The sequence below is a fragment of the Peromyscus leucopus genome, chromosome 9 (assembly GCF_004664715.2).
Source record: "Peromyscus leucopus breed LL Stock chromosome 9, UCI_PerLeu_2.1, whole genome shotgun sequence".
In the NCBI taxonomy this organism is placed as follows: Eukaryota; Metazoa; Chordata; class Mammalia; order Rodentia; family Cricetidae; genus Peromyscus; species Peromyscus leucopus.
In genome coordinates this window covers 98,605,143-98,628,815 of record NC_051070.1, presented here as the reverse complement: position 1 = coordinate 98,628,815, position 23,673 = coordinate 98,605,143, and positions in this window count along the sequence as shown.

Genomic DNA, 23,673 nt, shown 5'->3' with positions numbered 1-23,673 from the left:
ATTTGTGCAGGTATTTTAGATATAAAATTTTCACCATCAGGAGAATTGGTAACTTCTACATGGACACACAGAGACTGAGCAGTATGTCTGTTTAAGTGAAATATCCACTCTGGGCCATTTGGCGACAGGCAGAGGGAAAAGGCCCCCATCAGGAAGCAATACACATGATTAGTAGTTACCCAAGCTTCTTGCTAGTCGGTCTGACTGCAATCAACTTTTACCTGGAAGATGATTCAGATACTGCAGCCACTAGAGAAACTCCCCTAAACTCCCTTGTGTATATTGACTCTTCATATTTATTATTCCTGGCTCGGAAGGCAGCTCAGGAGCTGAAATGCCAGATACGCAAGTGAACTCCAGTAAGTTCATGTGCCCAGAACTCACATAAATGCCAAGTGGGCATGGTAGACAGTAAGGATTACAAAAATCAAGCTGGCTATCATGACTACCTGTATTTTTGATACCTGTGTTTGATTGAAAGACCCTGTCTTAACTAGTTAGGTGGGAAAATCTTGGGGGGTTATTTCTGACATTAACCTCAGGTCTCTGCCCACACTAGCACATGTGCAAATGCACCTTCACATTGGTGCCCACACAAGTTCAAACATGTATGCACATGTACACCACAAACACATACACATGGAAAAAGTAAAAAAGAATATGCCTCAGAGTGAGAGATGCAGACTTTATTTTATTCTTCTACATATGGACATTCAGTTTCTTCAGCACCATTTGTGGAAGGTGTATGTTTCTTGCCTCATTGTAAAAATATCAATTGCTCACAGTCTCACACTGTCTGTGAGTCAGGAACTGACTGGTGACTCAGTCAGGCAATTCACTCATGAGGCTATTGCCTAACCTTGGCTAGGACTCAGTTCATCTCACTTCACTCCTAGCTCTGGTATATTAATGAGAAAGTCAAAGAATAGGAGAGTGACTGGCTTGCTGGGACCAACTTCAGCCAACTCCTGAAGTCCAACTGTTAAATATTCAAGAATCAGGTGAGTTAAATTTAATTGTTGATTGACCATGCATGGAATGTTTAATTTAGAAATCAGCATCTGCTACAAATCAGAACTTTTCTTGTAGAGAGATATGGTCCTACTTACTCTAGTTGCTGCTGCGATGAAAGGCCAGGCAAGAGCAATCTAAGGAAGGAAGGGACTCATGTAGTTCACAGTGGAGATACATGGCAGGAGGATATGTCCATAGGTACATGAAGCAGCTAATCATATCAGTTCACAGGCAAAAAGCAGAGAGAAAAGAATGCTGTATTCATTTACTTTCCCCTTTTTATACATTTAGGGATTCTGACCTAGAGAATAGTCCTGCCCTGTATTCATTTACTTTCCCCTTTTTATACATTTAGGGATTCTGATCTAGAGAATAGTCCTGCCCTGTATTCATTTACTTTCCCCTTTTTATACATTTAGGGATTCTGACCTAGAGAATAGTCCTGCCCTGTATTCATTTACTTTCCCCTTTTTATACATTTAGGGATTCTGACCTAGAGAATAGTCCTGCCCAACATTTATGGCAGGTCTTCCCACTTCAATCAACATAATCATGATAATCCTAAACAAGCATATCCAAAGGCTTGTCCATTTGATGATTTTAGATTCTGTCTACTTGATAATCAATATTAACTATCATAGCTATTTTACTTATTCTCTACAGGATTGGATAAAGAGTGGTCTGAGGGGATCTCCTTTCATCTTTCTATGGGTTCCTTGTTATATCTTAAGCACAGCAGCTTCAGGGGAGCTGACCATTAACTCAGGATTCCAAGGCATATGCTCAGAGATAGAGCCAGGAAAAACTGGCTTTTATGGTCTAACTTTGCTTTTGATTTAGTTCCAGGCCCTCTCACATTTGAAAATAGGAAGCACAGATGCCACCTATACACCGGGGAGTATGCCACTACACAGTTAAGAACAATCTGCGGGCAGTGTGGTGTAGCAGGAATCTTAAAAGTTCTTATTGATAAAATCAAACCCGAGGCCAGTTATTGGGGTGAATACTGGAATGTCAGAGAGACAGAACAAGCCACAGCTATTTCACCTCGCCGGATCCTCAGCTGGTCTTGTCTCCTCAGAATGGAGGCCTCTGAGTCCTCATCCGGAATGGGTCTCAGCTGAACTGCTGCTCGAAAGCCTGAAGCTTAACCAACCCATGCTTAACCAGCTGAATGCTTCTAGTTTCTGGTCCTCACGCCTTATATATCTTTCTGCTTTCTACCACCACTCTCTGGGATTAAAGGCTGGCTTTCTGGGATTAAAGGTGTGTGTCACCATGCTTGGCTTTTTCCAATGTGGCCTTGAACTCACAGAGATCCAGAGGGATTTCTATCTCTGGAATGCTAGGATTAAAGGTGTGTGCTATCATTGCCTAACTAGTGGCTTTTCTGTTCTCTGACCCCAGATATGTTTATTAAGGTACACGATATTTTGGGGAACACAATATCACCACAGTGTGGTGAGGAATACTTGTTATCCTTGTATTTTGAAGGAGACAAGTTTAAGACCAGCCTGGCTACAAATTGAGTTCTGGGCCAATTATGGCCATATAGTGCACAAACCCTGTCTCAAAAACATAAACACAACCACCATAGTGAATACAAAGTAGCAGTATTCAGCTTTAGAGAAGCATCTTACCACCTCACATGGTGGGTGATGAATGCAGAAATTCACACCTGGCAAAGTGCCAAGAATGGTGGGATGCTAGGCCCCAACTGGAACAGCTAGAACGTGTTCTCCAAGACTCAGGGAATATCTCAGAAGAGTTTGTGTGGGTGTAAGAGCCAAGGATGGGGAGATGTGCAGCAAAAAGACATATCCTGGGCCTGACCTAGTAGCTTTACTCATAAAGTCACAGCAGACTGGGCCATCAACATTTTACAATGGCTGAGGGAGGGGTCTATGAGGCTCCATGTGCAGAGAGGCTATTAACAACAGATGCTTACTGGGGAAGGAGTATCACTTTTTTTAGTGTCTGCAGATAAGTTGTCCTTCCATTGAATAACTTCTCATTCATGTTTGGACAAGTAACAAACCAGACATAGTGAGCCATACACAAAATGAAGATATGGAAGTAGGGGGAGAACTCATTGAGAAGAAGTGTTCCAGTGGGAAGTAGGGGGTGGAGGGGGAGATAAGAGAGGAGAATAGGGATGGGAATGACTAAAATTCAATATATAAATTCATGAAACTGTCAAACAATAAAGAAAATGGAGAAAAAAGAATGAAAATATTTCCAAGTTATAGGAAAAGTTATGTGGATGGGAAGTTTTCTGGAGTTATTCTTGGAAAAGACAACTGCCACACCATTATTTTTTAAAATTTGTTTTATGTGTATGTTACATTGGCTGCACATATATCTGAGCACCATGTACCTGGTACCTGTGGAGGTGAAAAGGGTATCAGATCCCCAGAGATGGACTTGCTGGTTGTTATCAGCCACCTAGGTGCTGGGAATCAAGCTCAGGTCCATTCTCTGCAAGAGTGGCCAGTACTAGTGGTCACCGAGCGAGCCACTACTCCAGCCCCACCCATACTCTTCTGTTAACATATTGTTACAATTATTCAAGTAGTGATTGTTGCAATATACTGTAAAAGGAAGAAATTAGAATACGTCAGCTATCCTGCTGCTCTAAGATTGAATACTACTACTATTTTGCAGGCAATGTGTTTATACACCTCATGAAGTGCACATGTACCTGTAAGATTGAAGGGGATTATGTCATAGTCATTGTTAGACACTCAGCATTTGTTCCAGTCTTCCTTTGAAATATTCCTTTCTACCTAATTAATTTATATCCTACTTATCTCACTTTGACATACCAACAGAATATCATATCACCACATCTAATAACAAAGACTCTCTGCTTCCTAGGGCTGCTGCAACAAATAATAGCAACATAAAACCTATAGCCATGCATTTTTCTAGTTACAGAAGCAGAAACCTGAAGTTGGTGGTATCATGGTAATAAAGGCCAGTTGACTCCATTTGTCTACCTTTTCCTAGTTTAACATAAGGTTAGTCTTTGATCATATCTGAATCTGAAGGCCAACTTGGTTTTTTTTTAATTCATTCTTCCTCTATAACCTTGTGATTGACACATCATAAATTGTTTCCATTGTTTCAGGATATATTCTGAGAATTTACTGACCATAAAATGTTTCATGGTATGTTCTGATAACTATCCGACCATAAAATCATAACACGTACCTTTCCCATAATCATAAAATAACTGCAAAAAAATCCACTTTTGTAATCATTTGCCCACCTGTTATAAAGTGGCTACTCTCCCTTTAATCTGCTTCAGTCTCCTACTATGGGAAACAGAAAGTTTGGCTTGTTGGTAAATAGATTTTTATCTTGAAACAGCTCAGTGTTACCTCCTGTTTTTCAACACCATAACAATGGGGCTGGAGTCGAGATGTAAGAATCCTTCCTGCTCTCTCAAAATCTCTAGGAGAAAATAAGTTCCTTTTGCCAAGAAGATTCTGCTGTCTCCTTGCACTCCTTGATTGTGAATTTGTGATTAAAAATCTCCATTTTAGTACTCCCATTACCTTCCCTTGTTATGAGTGTAAAATCTTGATCAATGTGCTCTTATAAGGACATATGCACTTACAGCCTACCTGTATCATCTCAAATGCTATCCAATATTGAGAGTCTTGTTTTCCTCTCATTTTTTCATACACTTATATTTGATCATATTGTTTCTCCTCCTCAGAACTCCCCAACTCCTTACCCCACCCATTTTTTTAATCTCTTTCCCTCTCTTACTTCCACCTTCTTCCTCCCTGTCTCCACCAAAAATAAAAATGACAAAAGAAACCAACATATAAAAAAACCTACTAAGACAAAAATACCAAACAAAACATGCACCAAAAAAGCACAAAGTCAATTTTGTGTTGTCTACCTATGAGGACATCAGGTCTTCTCGGGAGTGTGGTTAATATATCTAGTAACATTAATTTGTGGAAAACAGATTTTTCTTTTCCCAGCAGGTGTCAATTGCACATTCTTAATTCAGACTACAAACTGCTCAAGACAATTTCAAGATGGTTAGCTGAGATGATCCAGCCTCACAGACTATTTGAAGGACTTGAGACAAGCCCTGCGCTTTTGAATTATGCAGAGACTGGATAACAAATGATACAGCTACCTCTTCCAGGACTTGACAATTAACCCCAAATTTTTCTTTTCAGGATCCCCTAAAGATGCCTTCACACACAAATAGCAGGAAGCAATTTTAAGAACATGACGTCCATATTCCCAAGAGGTGGTTTTTGGTCTTTCAATGGGTTTTGGATAATTATCATTGTCTAGGATTGTTGGTTACAAGTTGTTACTGTTAATAGTCAAGAAAAAGACTAAACAAAAGAGATTAGATTTAAGGTTCTTGTTTGAAAAAAAAAGAAAAGAAAAAAAGAGGATATAAATATGTGGATTATTGAATTTAGTCTAAAAAAGAGATATAGAAATGATACAATAAAAGGTAGATTATTGAATCTACTCTGAAAAGAAAAAAGAGAGGAAATAGATATGGTATAGATAAAAAGGGTAGATTATTGAATCTACTTTTAGAAAGCAACCACCAGTTTTAAGCATTTTACATTGGATTCAGTTTTTGTGTATAGTATACAAATTACATATATAGATACAAATTTGAGATTGATTTTGTTAGAACATACTGTACATATATTTCTAATCTTGTTCAAGATATTGTACCTACACAGTTCATTTAATAATATGATGCAATTTGCTAATCCTTGAAAGTTATTATTGCTAATTATTAGGATATAAAGAAATGAAAGTTAGTAGTTAGACATTACAATCGAATAGACTCTTACATGTAGTCATATTAGATATTTTTCAAGGTCAAGCAGAAATATTTTAGATAGACAGGTCATCTTCAAACCCTTCAGAGATCTACAGAATATGACATTTAAGATGTTTTAATAACAGATTTTTTCTTTTTTTTTAATGACTATGAAATATGTCTGCTCCTGGCAGCACCAATCTACTTCAAAGAAGTTATAGGCACTTAAGAACCTCCACATGGAGTAAACTTTTATTGTGGCAAAAGTTAGCCACTGGGCAAGAAAGTGGCCTTGCATTGACTGCTGACAGTATGCTATCCAACATGGACAAGCAAGACACACGCACACACACACGCACACACACACACACACACACACACACACACACACACACACACACACAGGACTACCAATCTTTGCCAAGACAAGTGTGGTTGCAGCCTTGGCAGCAGACATCCTCTGAGGCCAGGACAGTATGTCACCATCGCTGAAGTGGCTTTGCAATCCAGCAAAGGTCCAGTGCCCCTTCCTTCGAAAGCAGCTGAGCAGGCAGTGGGCTGATGGCCCCTGGTATGCAGTGGAACAGCAGCTGAAACAGTTATTCTTGGAGGAGTAACTAAGCTGACGGAGTCTGACCTCTCAATAGTAGACTGACATTTAATAAAGGAAATGGAGCCACCCACAAGCTGAGAAAAATGGGAAGCCAAATTCAAAAAATACCAGCACTTCCAGAATACAAAATCCTGAATCATGACATGACACTGGTAGAACTCAAGTTTATCTGGTTCATGGAATACTCACATTGAATGTGGGGTTAAGCTCGAGGCCTTGAATATATCCTGCTTCACAAATGAATCTGTCAGATATGCTAAGCCTGTAGGCTGAAGATGATGCCCCAACATTGCAGAGAAGCCTCAGGTGACTATACAGGAAGCTGGCTGTTTCTGTCATAACTCATATTTTTTAGAAGTAACTTGTTTGCACTTTTTGTTTTACTAGGTAATATTATTTCCTTCTCAGGTCTCTGAGTGAGTTGAAGATTAGATAGTTTTAATTACAGTCTTCCTTGTTAAGAAATTCAGAAAAGAAACTCATGAAGAGGTGTTAAGTGTTTAAGTTTGAAAGACATCATAAGATAGTTTTCTGTTGGTAATACAAGATAGGATAGAAAGTGAATTAGGCCGGGCGGTGGTGGCGCACGCCTTTAATCCCAGCACTCAGGAGGCAGAGGCAGGCGGATCTCTGTGAGTTCGAGGCCAGCCTGGGCTACCAAGTGAGTTCCAGGAAGAGCGCAAAGCTACACAGAGAAACCCTGTCTCGAAAAACCAAAAAAAAAAAAAAAAAAGAAAAGAAAGTGAATTAGATACCTTTTGGATTCACAAGAATAGGATAGATAATGGAATATTTTCTCTGAATTTGTCAAATGCAAATAGACTAAATATTGTTGATGTATTTATTGTTTGTATATATTGTATATAGTTATTGTACTTATTGTATATAGTTTTTCTTATATTAGTTATAACTATTTTATTTTTTATTAGACAAATAAAGGAAATGTGGTGGTGATATATTTTGTGCCCCAGTGTACTGCGTCTCCCAATAAAATTTACCTGAGGATCAGAAGAAAAAGCTAGCCATTATATAGAAGTCAGGCAATGGTAGCACATGCCTTTAATCCTATCACTTGGGAGGCAGGGATCTGTTTGTCTGGATCTCTGTGAGTTCACAGCCACAGAGAACAGAGCCAGGCATGGTGACAAATGCCTTTAATCCCAGCACCAACCATAGAGGTCTGGAGGTCTGTACAGAAAGACAGGAAGTGACAGAGCTGGGCAGGAAGAGGAAGTGATGTAGCTGGACTGAGAAAGTGAATGAGAGAACAGAACAAAAAGGCATATAGGCATGAGTATACAATAGTATGTCACTTTGGAAGCTGAGGAGTTGGTAAGGTGAGGTTAGCTGTGGTTTTCCTATTCCTCTGATCTCTCTCAGGCTTTAACCCCAATTTCTGACTCTGAATTTTTTTTATTAATAAGACCATTTAGCAATTCATCTACATAGGTATGAGAGCCTGATATAAAGTAGAAATTATTTCTCCTTCTACCATGATATATTTTTATTTTGTTTAACCGTGCATAATATTCTTTGTGTAGAAATAACACTTCAACCACCCTCTAGTTGATGGCTATTTATTTTGCTACCTAAATACTCTTAAAACTTTTAAATCATAGAAATAAATGGTGTAAGAATTTACATCTGAGACATTTTTCTATGCCAGCTACCCTTTTGGTGAAAGGGCTGATGCGATGCGAATCAGAGCTGTTCCTTTCCCCTTTGTTTTACACAGGTTGCCATGGTTACTCATAGATATATATATTTTTTTTTAGCTTGGCCCCTCCCATTGGCTCTGGCAAATGGCTTCCAGCCATGGCAATGCTCCCCTGGACTGGGAGAAACAGGTTCTTCCTTTGTGTCTTTTATGAAATGTTAGCCTATAATGTTAATTACACTTAAGAAATGTAGAATTATACACCATGTCTTTACTTCTTCCTTAGATTTCCCAATGGTTTAGCTCTCCCCCTTTGTAATCCCCGTAGCTGTCCCTTTAAGAGATATGATACAAACAGAACTTTTGCAACCGCAGCTGCTGCTGGCCACCAATCAAAGCTGACAAGTTTATGCCACATATATCTTTTATCGTATTTACAAAGGAATGCTTAGTGACCCTGAGAAATAGTCTTGTAACCTTTTTTGTTGCAAAAGTTTGTTATTATGTATGTATATAAGCTATGGAAGGTTGAAGCTGAAAGGAAAAAGAATAAAAGAGCACAACCCGAACAGTTTGTGTGTGAATTTATTCTATTCCTAGAAAATATCCATCAGATAGAAAAGTCCTAAATTAAGTTTTCCTATGTTGTGGACCTTTTCCTTGAACCCTGTTTGTAGCCTTGAAGCTGTTCTCCATGGGCTACAATAATGTAACCCAGTCCCAGATCTGGAATCTTTATTTGGTGGCAAGAGATGATCAGTTGGAACTGTTTCTCCCATTATTTGGCAATTTTATTGTATTGCCTTCATATACACATATGTTAGGAAGTTTCTACTTTACTAAGTTTCCATTTTACCCTCCAAATACCCCTTAAGTTTGTCTGTCTCTCATATTTTCTTCCACAATCCCCTCACCTCTCCACTTGATTCTCCCATTCCAGGGCTAGCCTAATCTTTTCACAGCTTATGTGTTGTATTTCCCTTTCCCAATGAGATTTATCTGTTCCCTTGTGTCTCTTACTCTATACTAACCCTCTGTGGTTCTATGGATTGCAGGCTGCTTGGTTATAATTGCCTTCTCAGCTAATATCCACATATAAGTGAATACATACTACATTTGTTTTTCTGAGCCTGGGATAGCTCACTTAGGATGATTATTTTTCTATTTTCATCCATTCACCTTCAAATTTCATGATGTCAGTTTTTTAAATGTTTGAGTAATACTCTATCATGTAAATATACAAAATTTTCTTTATTCTTCTGTTGAGGGACATCCAGGTTATTTCCAATTTCTGGCTACTAATAGAGCAGCAATGAACATGGCTGAGCAAGTACTCTGTGGTAGGATGAAACATACTTTGGGTATATGCCCAAGAATAGTATAGCTGGATCATGAGGTAGATCAATTCCCACCTTCCTGAGGAATGGTCACACTTATTTCCATAGTGGCTGTATAAGTTTGCCCTCACACTAGCAATGGATGAATATTCCTCTTAGTCTATATCCTTGCCAGCATAAGCTGTCACTTTCGTTAATGATCTTAGCAACTCTGACGTGTGTAAGATGAAATCTCAAAGTAGTTTTGATTTGCATTTTTCTAATGGTTAGGGATGTTGAACATTTATGAAGATGTTTCTTAGCCAATTGAGATTCCTCTATTGAAAATTCTCTGTTTAGATATGTATCCCATTTTTAATTGGTTTATTTCTTAATATCTAGTTTTTGAGTTCTTTATATGTTTTGGAAATTTAACCCTCCATTGGATGTGTAGTTGAAAATATTTTCCCATTATGTAGGCTGCTACTTTGTTCAAAAGACAGTGTCCCTTGCCTTGTGAAAGTTCCTCAGTCTCATAGAGTCTGCATTTATTATTGATCTTAGTGCCTGTGAAAAAGGTGTTCTGTTCAGAAGTCTTTTCCTGTGCCAACGATATCAAAGCTATTCCCCCACTTTCTCTTTTATCAAGTTAAGTGTATCTGGTCTTATGTTGAAGACTTTGATGTATTTGAAGTTATTTTTGGTTTTTCAATGTGATAAGTGATAGGATCTATTTTGATTCTTCTACACACAGCCATTCAGTTTGACTAGCACAATTTGTTGAAGATACTGTCTTTTTCCCCCAGTGTTTATATTGGCCTCTTTATAGAAATTCAGATATCCAGACATTTGTGGACTTATTTCTGGATCGTCAACTAGATTCCATCAATGCTTCTGTTTGGGGGCCAATACCATTCTGTTTTATTACTATAACTTTGTAATACAACTTGAAATCAGGAGTAGTGAGACCTCTAGCAATTCTTTATTCAGGATTATTTTAGCTATCTTGAGTTTTTTATGTTTTCATATGAAGGTAAAGATTGTCCTTCCAAAATCTATGAAAAATTGTATTGAAAGGATGGTGTTGATTGCCTTGAATCTGTAGATTGATTTCGGTAGGTTGGCCATTTTTACAGTGCTAATCCTACTGACCTACGAGCATGGGATCGTAAAATCTTTACATTTTCTGATATACCCTTCAATTTCTTTCTCAATTCTTTCTTTCTTTTAAAAATATCTTCTCCTTCTCCTTCTCCTCCTCCTCTTCCCCCTCATTCTTCTTTCTTTTTCTTCCAACTCTTCAGCTTTCATGTGAACTGTTAAGTTATTATTATTAGATCTCTCTATTTATTTTTTTATGTAGGTACTTGGTACTATGAACTTGCCTCTTAGAATTCCCTTTATTGTTTGCCACAAATTTGAGTATATTTTTTATTCATTTTAATTCAGTTCTAGAAAATCTTCATTTCTTTCTTGACCCAATTTTCCTTCAGTGCAGAATTGTTCAGTTTATATGAGTTTGTTAGTTTTCTGTTGTTATTGATATACATCTTTAATCTACGGTGGTCAGATAGGATTCAGAGTATTATTTTAATTGTGTTATATCTGTTGAGACTCATTTTTTTCTTCATATGTGATCAGTTTTGGAGAATATTACATGAGGTACTGAGGAACTATATTCTTTTGTATTTTTGAAATATTCTGTAAATATCTATTAGATCCATTTTTATAACATCAGATAGCTCCAGTATTTTCTTCTTTAGTTTTTGTGTAGATGAGCTAGCTGTTAGTGAGAGTGGGTTACTGAAATCGCCCACTATCACATTGTAAGGGTCAATAAGTGATTTACACTATAGAAATATTTATTTCACAAACTTATATTTGGAATATAGATGTTAGAAATTGCAATATCCTTTTGGTGGATTTTTCCTTTTCCAACTACTTAGTGTCCTTTGCTTTCTCATCTCTTTAGTTTATGTTTGATGTCTATTTTGTCAGATATTAGAGCCACAACAGTTTTTTCTTATGTCCATTAGCTTGGGATATCTTTTTCGATCCTTTCTGACTGAAATGATGTCTATCCTGGATGTTGAGATGTGTTTCTTGGATACAACAGAAGAATGGATCCCATTTTTGCATCCCATCTGTCTCTTTTTATTGAGATATTGAGGTTGCTGATGTTGAAAGATACCAATAAACAATGGTTGTTGATTCCTCTTAGGCTGTCATTGTTGTTGTTGTTGGTGGTGGTTGTGGTGGTTGTGGTGGTGGTGGTGGTGGTGGTGGTGTGTGTGTGTGTGTGTGTGTGTGTGTGTGTGTGTCCCTTTTTTTCTTAGCTGGTTTGGGTTTCTTTATTTTCTATGTTTTCTGGAGGTAGTTAACCTCTTAGGTAGAATGGAATTTACCTTCTAGTACCTTCTGTGATACTGGATTTATTGATAGATATTGTTTAAATTTGGCTTTATCATGGAATCTTATTTTCTCTATCTATTGTGATTGAAAGATTTTCTGGGTATAGTCATCTGGAATGGTGTATATGGTACTCAGAGTCTACTGAACATCTATTTAGACCCTTCTGGCTTTCAGTTTGTTTGTTTGTTTGTTTGTTTGTTTGTTTGTGTTTTCATGAACTTCTTTAAAAGATTTATACATTTCTTCTTCAAGAACCACTATCATATGCATAAAGACTATTTTAAGATATTTCCTTTGTGCTTCATTTATGTTGGACTGGCCAAGGCCTGCTGTGGTAGGGTTGCTGTGTTCTCATGGATACATATTGTTCTTGCTGTTATTGATTGTGTTTTTACTTTGGTGTCTAAGTATCTGGAATTGGAAGGATTGGAATTCTAAGTACCGTTATCTTGTCTTGTCTTTGTTGCATGGGTGTTTTGTTCATTGGTTTGTTTCCTCTCTGGTTATTAAGAGTGTCTGTTGGCTGTGTCCTTCCTGTAGAAAAGTCTTCTGGGATCCTAATTGGTATGGGAGTGTTCTGGGTAAAATGATGTTTTTGGCATTAGGACCTGAGATGTAGGAGTAGGGATGGTCTTGGCCCAGTGAAAGAGCTATACAAGAGATAGATATGCAGGATTTTCCACCAGGATCTGCTCAGTTATTCCCCTAGGAATGAGGGCAGAGAGTGAGTAGAGGCTCCAACAGAATGTCTGCTCCAGAGCTGGAGATGATAAGGGGGATTGGATTTGGAAGAGCATAAGGAGAGGTGTGGGTCTGTAGGTAGCCTACTTGCTTCCCTGGTTGAAGTGACCTGTGTGTTTTCTGGGAGTGTTAGGTGGATTTAGGGGATGGAGTAAAGCAACAAGTTTGGTAAGGAAACTTCGAAAGCAGCCTAGTGACTTTGAAACATCCAGGGTGCTTCCATCCAGAGATGGCCTGTGGGCAACTGGCAAGTTAGAAGGCTTAGTGATTCCTAACTGCAGCTATTATGCTTCTAAGTAATGTTTTTTTCCCACAGGAGTTAGGATAGTAAGGTTTATGTGGTCCACTGGAAATGAGGGTTGGGTAACCTCAGCAATGGTCTGCTGCAGAGCTAGGGATGAGACTAGGGAATTGAATTTGGAGAAATGGAAGAAGTGAAGATTTGATGTTAGCTCACCTTTTTTTTCCTTATCAGAGGCTTAATTAGTTCTTAAATGTCTATATATTTTTCATACTGTATTACAGATGTGGTTCTTAATCATATTTAATATGTATATGACTCTTGCATGAGATTTTGGGGGGATGGGAGACAGCAATAAATATCTACTCACTCCAAATAGAAAACCAACAACTGACCCAATATCATGATTCTATGATAGTCCAATTTAGTGAATCAATGGAACTATTAGGCTTTCTTACAGAACATGGGTGTGGGGTTAGATAAAGAAAAAATTAGTGATTCCAATACAGTATCTTCACTGAGGAGTCTTAGCCTATCATGAATGACAATTTTCCTGCATAATCAAAGTCCTTTCTTTAGTTTACCTTCTACACTTTCTGTATTCTATCACCTCCAAGATTAGGGCACCACATGAAGCTTGGTGAGAATTGCATATATCTGAGAGACAGGTGTGGGAGTAGTGGCTAGCTAGAGTTCTAGGTGAGGTCTAATGACACTTTTCCTCCCTCTCTTAAGAGGAAACACAAAGAAGATGACTTTTTTTTTGGTGTAAAAGGTTTATTGGGGGTGGGGCAGAATGAAGGACTGTGTCAGAGGGGGGAAATGAGAGAGGCAGGCAGGCAAACAGACAAACAGAGGACAGAAGAGACAAGAGAAAGAAGAGAGGCAGGAGAGGAGCACGAGGCAAGAGTAACAGGATGGCTTCTGAAGATCTTTTTCTGGTAGCCACAGCAACTTGGGTGCAGATTTTAATGTCTGTTGTGTTCTGAGGGTAGCATTTCACAGCACTGTCAAACATCAACAGGAGATGTGGCTTTCAGTGTGAATTTGAAGCTTTTTGTACAGGCAGGTTTCAGAAATGCCACTTATCTTACTGATAAAGGATTTGCTCTTTCCTAAGGGAAAAGATGAGTAGTAGCAGAAGACTATTCTTTACTTGACATGCCAGCTACTCAGATAGAAACACTTTTAGAAGTATAGAGAAAAAAAGCTTAGTCCTCATTTTACAAATAAATCCAGACAGCACGCCAGTTTGTCTCTCATTATAGACCAGCCATTATCTATGTGTGTGAAACTTAGTAAGCCATGAAGCCTCCCTGGATCCAAGGTCCTTGATTATTTAAATCTATCACTTCCTTCCAGTCTTTTGAATTTTATGGCTTAATAAGGGAAACCAGAAAACATAATAACTTCAATTAATAAGCATAATTAGGGTTTTTAGTATAGTGCTTAGTAGAACAGCTACTTTGAAATGAAGTTTGTGTTTTCTTCATTTCTTCTGGTGTGGAATATGCTTATCAGCTTAAGACAATAACACTTTTATTATTATTCTCACATATTTTTCAGAGAAGCAGTTTAGATGGAGCCCACAGATGTCTTGTCCTTGTCCCACACCCTTTCAGTGTTCTCTTCATGACTCAGGCTGATTCAAGCATGGCCCCTGGGTACTCTGATAAGTATGGCCTCTAAACAAGGGTTCTAGGACAACAAAGGAGAACTCTGGCTTCTCTATGAAGATGCCTGAAATCATTTTCACCAATCTTGATTGGTGGAAACATAAATAGTCCTGCTCAAGTCGCAGGGGAAGGATCACAGACCCTCTTATCAGTGATGAAGGGAGTGTCAGATTTGATGGTAGGTTGTAGCGCTGTCACAGCCTAAGCAATTTTTTTCTGTCAATCTTGTTTTTAATAAAATGTGTTGGAGTTTGGAGGGGTCAAGTGGCAGGGCAATGCAATGGGTTAGAACATTTCAAAATGCATAGAGGACTAGAATAGAGTATTTAATAACACTTTCCAGTAATAGATACATTTTATTAGTCAAAATCCATTCGCTAAATAAAGAGTCTGGTCTTTGCATGGCTTGCTCTGGTGTCCCAGCCTGTTACTTGGCAATGCCATCAGGCAGCTGTTTTACTTGGCCCAAATAAAAGGTTAGCACATATTGTCTTGAAAAGTTCAGTTATTTTTGTTACCTCTTGAGCTCCTAAGGAAACACTGATTTATTTATTTTTTTTTTTTTTTTGGTTTTCTGAACTTGAAGCATGTATGGTAACTTTACCTATAATATATAATTTCTTTATGCAGTAACATTTTCCACACAGGAATTACTAAGCCTACTTAAAAATGTGGAAACTCAAATTTAGAGGCTGTATCTCATGTTTATGTTTTCTTTGGGACTAAAATTGAGGTTTGTTTTTTTTTTACAAGTAAGTTTAGTATTTGCATTAGGGTATTTGTAAGAAGTTGTTAAGAGAAATTTCTCACTATGGGGAGATGTAAGCAATGTCTAAAATGGCTAACTTCCAAGAACAGATCATTAGCAATGTTCATGAGGTTTCAGTGACAAACCAAGTATGGTTTCATCAATGTTCAAACTAGAGAGCCAATGGATTTATTAGATTTATTCACAGAGCATGGGTGAGGGATCACAGTCCAGGGTATGGGTGTACCAAAAGCAGCCTCACTAGAAGACCTAACGCAGACTGCATGATAGCTCTGACTGGCTGCATGGATGGAGTTCCCCTTAGTTAACCATCCCCATCCTGTATCCTCTAGCATCTCCTCTCCCTAAGCCATTAAGCTACATACAGTTAGGATGAAATGTCTGGAAGGAGCATCTGGAGAGGCAGGAGAGGTTCCAAAGATCATCTTCAGCCACTCCTTCCATTTTTTGAAGAAGGCATCTAATTGGCTCAGATAACTTCATTCTACCACAGAAACAGAAAGTAAAATACAAAGTGGCTCTTTCCAAGACTTCTTGCCTGTTTTCCTGTACTCATTGGTTTTGTCATTTATTCCTCAACCTTGCAACAGTCTCGAAGTCAGATGTGGCCACTCTATTAGGGTTGCTTTTTCAGTAATTATCTTAATTTAGGGTTCTAATAATGGAACATTTTTGGTGGACCCAGTCAGGCCAATCACACAGTGGAAGTACTAAGATTGTGTGTTAAGTGCTGAAGCAAAGGTCGCCAAAGGGTCCCCAGGAGCTAAGTTAGAATATTAGGCTCTGTAAAGGCAGACAGGCTCCATAAATTCCCAGGGGATCAATAGTTTAGCCGATATGTAGGGATCTGGGCTGGGGTCTTTTTCAACAGAGAAGGAATGGAGAAGCAGGATGCATGCAGTGCTCTGAAGCTTGCTATAGGGAGCATGATCTTGCCTTGAGGTTTGTTTGTAAGAACTGTAAAGGTAGCAGGAATACTTGACAAAGATGGAAAGAAGGTGCAATGAAGTGGCTTTGCCTTGGACAGAAGAGGTCTGTAGGTCTTTTGAGGTGAGGGGTAGGAAGATGGAAGATGGGAGATGAAAGGATCTCTTTCTTGCAGAGGGCCCTCAGGAGACTTGGGGAGGTATCATTTCCCTTTAGACATCTGGAGGCCCTGCCCTTTGTAAACCTCTAGGTACTAAACATTGGCATGAACAGAATGGTTGTGGGAAACAAAAGAACACAGATCTTTCATTTTTCTTTGTTTTCTTTGTTTCTCTGTCATACTTGCAGGGAGTCCTGTGCCTGGCAGGTGGAGACAGGCCCAGGGTGTGGGCATCCTAAGTCCCACTCATGTGACTTCGGGAAATCACAGTGATGGAAGGCCATACACAGATTGGGAATCAAATTTCTTCTATATGGCCAATGCTAGTATCTCAATTCTGAAAGCTTCCTGGTACAGAAGAGGCACATCTGTCCCCCCCTTTTTTGTAATAATTTTAAAAGATCATTGTAATGGGAAAGGGGAATATGTAGTTATAATTTTAATCTCAAAAATTAAAGAAAAATTATTTTTAAAGCTTTAGTCAAAATAGAAGGAAGTAATGTCCTAAATTACATAAATGCTTGTTCATAGTGAATGCTGTCAACTCATAAGCAAAACATGAGAAACAATTTTACAGTTTAATATGAAAGTTGGTCAAAGGGAAAGATTTCTTTTTCTCTCTCTCTTTTTCTCCCTATTATTTAAAAATTCCAATCACACACTTGGAGAGGCTGGAGAAACTTTTACTTTCATGCAGGCTGAAAACATGTAAATGTTTGGAAAGTGTATAGCACCACTCTATAATTTTTAAAAACATATTTATTTCTATGTATGGGTGTTTTACCTGCATGTGTATTTGGACACCTGGTGTGCTTGCTACCCACAGAAGTCCAGAGGAGGGTCCCTAAGGAATGAAATTACAGATGACTGTGAGCAAGGAATTGAACCTAGGTCCTTCGGAAGAACAGCCAGTAATCTTAATCACTGAGTAATCTCTCCAGACTAAAAGTTTTTTTTTTTTTTTTTTTTTTTTTTTTTTTTTTTTTTTTTTTTTTTTTTACAGATTATACAGGTCAGTTAACTGATAGCCTTTGAAACCTATGCCCTACAAAAGGAATTTTCCATTATAGGCCCTGGGAGCACAGTGGTGAAGTTACAGGCAGATGTGAGCTGCCCGATGTAGGTCTGGGAATCAAACTTTGCTCTTCTTCAAGAAGAGCAAAAATTCTTATCTAATGAACATTTCTGTTGCCCTAAGTTTTTATTATTCTCTTAAGTTCTTGTTTTCACCGTGGCCTTTTCTCAATGCTTTTGGAATCTTGACCCGGTGAGTTTAGGCTTTCTTATTTTCTGTATTTGTTTCTCTGCCGGTCTTGATCGAAATTTCACCTTTTCTTAGTAAGCATTTGTTTCTCCTTGGCTACTGTTCCAGACTTGAGCTGCTAAAGAACATGGAAGGGTGTCCTGGAGTCAACTCTAAATGCTATTTCCTGCAGTTTATTTAAGTTAGTGAGAGTGGTTTTTATGTTAGTGTTTTGGCTGCTTGCTTTTTGGCTTAGTCTGTGGATTTGGATTTCTATTTTTGTACAGTTTGTGACCTGCAAACCTCCAGGGACTCAAGATCCTCTTTGTACTTGACTAATGGTCACAGCATCCTTTCTGAAAGTACTCTTTCTCTGCCAGGTCACTTTCAGCTCTGGAAATGTTTCCCACATTGAAGTGAATGAGTGCTGAAGTTAGTCATAACATCACTTCACATCTACAGTATCTTCATTCTGATCCTCTTTTCCTTTTAGGTGGCTGGACACTTGGAATTGTGCTCAGTCTTCTGCTATTACATTTGTCCAAAAATCAATTTTTGCTAGCAAGTACAAAGAGCATATTGAGCACTAGAGATTAACATGGAATATGGGTGTGGACTTCTAGCTGAAGTTCAAATTCTGCCTAGTATAACTAAGAACACAGAAGCACTCATTCAGCAGCAAGGATTTAGTGAGGTTTACCATAGTATAATCACAGGCGTTACTTCACAACTTAGTGTAAGTTGGCAAAGATCAGAAATAGTGAAGACTCAATGTATTTTGTATGAGCAAAGGATTAAAGTCTCATTGCCATTAAGAGTAGCATGCTAGAGAGAAAAATAATGTAAAAGGTAGATAGAAGATAGAGAAATGGGTGGATAGACAAATGTTGGATATATTGATAGACAAATAATCAATTATAGGTAGATAAGAAGATAAGTGATAAATTGAATGTTGTTTGAATTATATAAGTGCTATTAATTAATGACCATGGTGTATACTGGTGTTATCTGCTTGCTGTTAGGCACTGAAAGTAGGCATAGTTTATTCCTGTCCTATTTATTCTTTTTCTTGGGCCATAGGATTGGCATATGACTATTTCCATCCCTGAATTTAGAACTACACTAATCAAATATTCCATGTCCCTGGTCATATCATAACCACACAACCTTAGCCAGGACAATGCAAATAAGTCCCAACATTCTTGTTGAACTTGTAAAGACAAATGTCTGCTTTTCCAGTGGGATCCCAAATGTTCCCATTTCCATTGTTGAATGTGAAGAAAGGAACTAAGAAGGCATAGGAACAGGAGAGATAGGGACCCCATGATGGAATCCTGCAAACCTTTACATTTCACTTGAGACTTTATAGAAACACAGCCTTCTTGTTCACTGTCTTGAAGTGTATTAGAGTTTGTTTCTTATTACCAAAGAAAAGATCTTTCACAAAAGGTGAAATTAACTTTGACTGTGTAAAAGCCTTCAGAAAAATGAATTTCTATCTAGGAGTCAAGGATGAATAGAAGAGGAGAGGGTGGGTATAGAGTAAGAGACCACTGTGTAGAAGAATGAATCCTCACAAAGAGTGGGATGAGAGGGGAAATGCCTTAATTCTTTTGATCATGGTAGCAGAAGCTGTTACTTTTCCTACTTTCACCCATTGGTTACATATGATATTTTCTTTAAAAAAAAACTGTACATATGTGACATCTACATGCAAACAGACTAGGGTTTCTCTAGACTGCACAAGTTGGCAGTAGATGCATTACTGGGTAAGATTAACATAAGAAACAAGAAACCCAAAGATACTGGCTTAAAACACATGAATATTCATTGTAAACTTAGCCACCCATCTGTATCAGTGGTTATGAATATAAGCAAGCTCAGTAATGCAATCATCAAAGGAATATTCATTATAAACTTAGCCACACATCTTTATCAGTGATTGCAAATATAAGCAAGCTCAGTAATGCCATCAGAGACTCTTTCTTTTCCCATTCTCCCTCTCTGTAATTATTTTTTTCTTAAAGATTTATTTGTTGTTACTTTATGTGTACTAGCTTTTGGCTAATATATTTGCACCATGCACATGCCTGGTACATGTCAGAACTTGGCATTGATCTCCGGGAACTGGAGCTATTGAAGAACCACCATGTTGGGGGTGCTGAGAACTGAACCAGGGTCCTAGGCAAAAGCAATATTTTCTCTTAGTGCTTATAACCACTGAGCCATACCTCCAGCCCCACTTTTTTTCTTTATGAGGAAAATATTTAAGGCAATTTCAATTTAGCTTTAAGATAACATGACAGATCATGACAGATTTGTAGTAGGATTTCAACAGGTTATGAAGGTATAGTTAGGAAAGTTGTTGGGTTTAGGATCAGAAAAGTTAGATTTGCATCTTCACTGTGCTTTAATTTAACGATTTGGGGACATTTCTTGATTTCTATCAGGAGGGGTTTTCATTACCACAGCACAGAAAGGGTGATGATGATGGTGGTGGTGGATGATGATGATAATGATGATGATAGAATGAAACTCCTCTGTATTTTTGGTTTTCTGTGAAATTGGAAAGATAGTAAATACAATTTTTAAATCATCCTTTTTTAGCATTTCTTTGTGGTGTTTCACCTTGTACGTGTGCGTGCGTGCATGCGTGCGTGCGTGTGTGTGTGTGTGTGTGTGTGTGTGTGTGTGTGTGTGTGTGTGTATCTCAGGTATAGCCCCTCAAGAACCATTCTCCTTGTGTTTTGAGTCACTGGATCTAGAGTTTGCCAATTAGGCTAGTTTGCTTAGCCAGGTAGCTCCAGAGAGTCCTCTCTCTTGGCTTTAAAAAAATGTATACTATCATATCTGGCTACTAATATGTGTGATGGGAATCAAACTCAGATCCCCAGATTTGTTTGGCAATCACTTTATCAATTGGTTTTTCTCTGCAGCATCTACCCTTGATATTTCTGCCTGACTGTGAATTTGAAATACAGTTCTGGTTTATGTGTCTAAGGCTGTGTGTGGCACTCTTTCAACTAGTACATTTATGAAAAATCTTCTAATGTGCCTTTCTCAGCTCAGTCTTTTGTTAGCTCAGGATTTCTCAACCTTGGCATTATTGACATTTTAGAATGGGTTATTCTCTACTGTGGGGGTTGCTTGTGCATTACAGAGTGTTCTTCAGCATTCCCAGCTTTTATTCACTAGACATCAACAGCCCTGACTTTAGTGCTCATTACAGTTTTTCCAATATAAAGTAAGTATATCCAGATACCACCACACTGCTTGGGTAGCAGGCAGATAGGATTACTTCCAGGTATAAAGCCCTGGCCTAACTTGATATATCATCTGCTTCCAGCATCCGAAGATCTGTGCTTGCTCAAAACAACTTGTCAGTGTGAAATGGTTGGCTTATTAGAACAATGTCTAGTTCAAAATTAATGTATTTTTTTATATTATTTCATAATTCAATGCTCTTTGTAAAATTATAGACAATGTGCTTTGGAAGTTTATCAGTTTACCAGCAAAGAAGTTGATGTACAATGTGAGTGAGTCTTATAGTAGCTGATCAAAAATTTCCTGTCAGATTAGCTCAATCTGTGTATGCTAGAAAAATTTCTCTTTAAAGGAATAAGGAATTATGTTATCACAATATATAAAACTATTTTTATATCTCATGAAAATGAATCTTCCTTATGTAGCACTTGCTAACATGAAAGATGGCATTAAACAATGAAAAATGTCTATTTGTTTTGGAAGAATTTAGACTGTGAGAAAGACATTTGTATGACATATATATTTAGTCTTAAAATCTTGACAATTATAATCAGCATGGTTTGAGGAAGAAAATGCATCTTAAAAATCTAGATGCCCTAAAAGACACTATAATATTTATGATAAAAATAAAATAAAGTATATTTTTTAATCTTTACTCTTAAAGAGCAGTTTTTGTACCAGAGACTTAAATTCTCCCTGCCACAGGACAAAACCATTCTCTGACATGGTGAATAAGCTACTTGTCTGATACATTTGAGTGCTCAGCAACTCTGACATTTGAATTGCTATTGAAAGACCTTCTCTCCCCAACTTTATACAAATAAGAAAAAAGTCTATTTCATGCCAGCAAGGCCAGAAGGGCTGAGAAGTGATTGCAGAATAATGCCCTTTGCCCTTGTTTGCACAGCCTCCACAGAAGCAGCATTGATGTTTCAAAGCCTTTATGAAATATTTAGAAGGGAATGTTTGGATTTAGATGGGCAAGTAGGGATGTGTGTGGGATGTTTGCATAAGGGTCCCTTGATCAGTTAGGTTGGTTCTGTTTCTAGGCATCTAGGGAAAAAATATGTGTTGTCATATCACATACTACTTATCTGTCCTTCTGGCCATAATCTAACAAAAAGAAGTCATTTGTGTTTCTGTTTCTAAAATCTATTCTCAGACTTCTATTAGTTTGTTTCCTACTGCTAAATTTCTAGGTGAGAGGTCAGAGATAGTGTGAATGAAAATGAGAATGAAAAAGTGAACAGATCAGAAATTTCACCTGATAATGAGCCCAGAGTGGTGCTTTGAAGGGCACAATTCCCTTGCCTACAGACCTTCCATACACAGGGTCTCTAAACCTCTGTTCTCTTATTTCTATGAGCATACACCCATGAACTGTCTTGTCGAATTTTCTTCCATAAATTGAATGGTCCTGTCAGCAACTTGTATCTTTAGCTTTTTCAAGAACAGTAATTCATGAGAATTTTTCTTTACCCTTTGGCCCAACATCAGTTTTTAGCACATTTTGAGTCTATCAATTCTCTCAGGATCAGACACAAACATAAATATGAATGCTTGTTGTTTGGATGTGAGGCTGGGATGGAAACAGGGGGAATCCCTGTCATTGCAATGGGAAGCCACTGGAGATAAGAAAATCTGTTATTTAAAGCTTGTGTGTTTGGTGTCGTACCTTTTCATTTGAGGTATAAAAGGTGTGTAGTTTTCTTATGGTGGAACTCATGACAACAAATCATTGTATTTTGATCTGGTGATCTGTTCACTCCCATGTTCTTTACTTTTTCTGTGAATGAACTCTTTCAAGAAGCAAAGTTGCCTCTTCATTCAGTCTTGCCATACCTTTTTGTTCACATGAGCTACGTCAAAATGGCAGTCCTTCTCTGGCTAGCCTTAGTGTTCATGTGTCATGGACAACAGCAATGTGTTTGTTTATCTTCGTGGAGAATGGGATGTCTGTCTGGTTTTTCTGACCAGAAGATTCCTGAGAAGTTTAATCTCAAAGCTTAGAAAGATTAATGGGAAATTTCATAGTTATACATCCATGCTAAGAATTCAATAATTCCATTTTAAAAATCAAGTGCTATTGGCAAAACTGAGTCCTGCCTTTTCACTTTTCACATATACCATGGCCTTGTATAGCTAGCTGTCTGTTATGAGAAAAAAAAAGATTCTTGTTGGGATTTTTTAAAAGCTCTTGATATTTTCTCTGTCTCAACTTGATGTATTTAAATTATCACAAACTGTCATACAATAAAATAAAGCCAAAGGAACTGACTCTATGTAAGGCCTTATTAGACCATCAGATAGCTTTCTGACTCAGTATCTGTGACTGTAGAATAGATAGCAAGCTGTGAAGAACATAAAAGAAACTCGATTTTAACCACATTGTTTTCTATTTCTTCTCAAAATCTAATTTCTATTTCAGGAGGTAGAACTTCATTTTGACAGTTTGATATGAAGTCTTAACTCATCAGATAATTTGGAAAATAAATTAAAGAATACTATGTACCGACAATGAACTTACACTAAGATTCATCTTGCAGATCTGCTTGGGGAGGCCCTGGCAGTAGAATCAGAATCGAACCCTGGTGCATGAGCAGGCTTTTTGGAGCCCACTACCTATGATGGGACACCTCGTGCAGCCTTGAGGCAGGAGAAGGGCTTGGACATGCCTCTAGTGGATGTGCTTCCTCATGGGAGGCCCTGCCTTCTTGTGGGGGGAAGTGGGGAATAGGTTGGGAGGGAGAGACTATGGGGGGCCGGAGGAGGGAAGAGGGGTATCTTTGGTGTGTAAAATGAATGAAAAAATTTTCTAAATAAA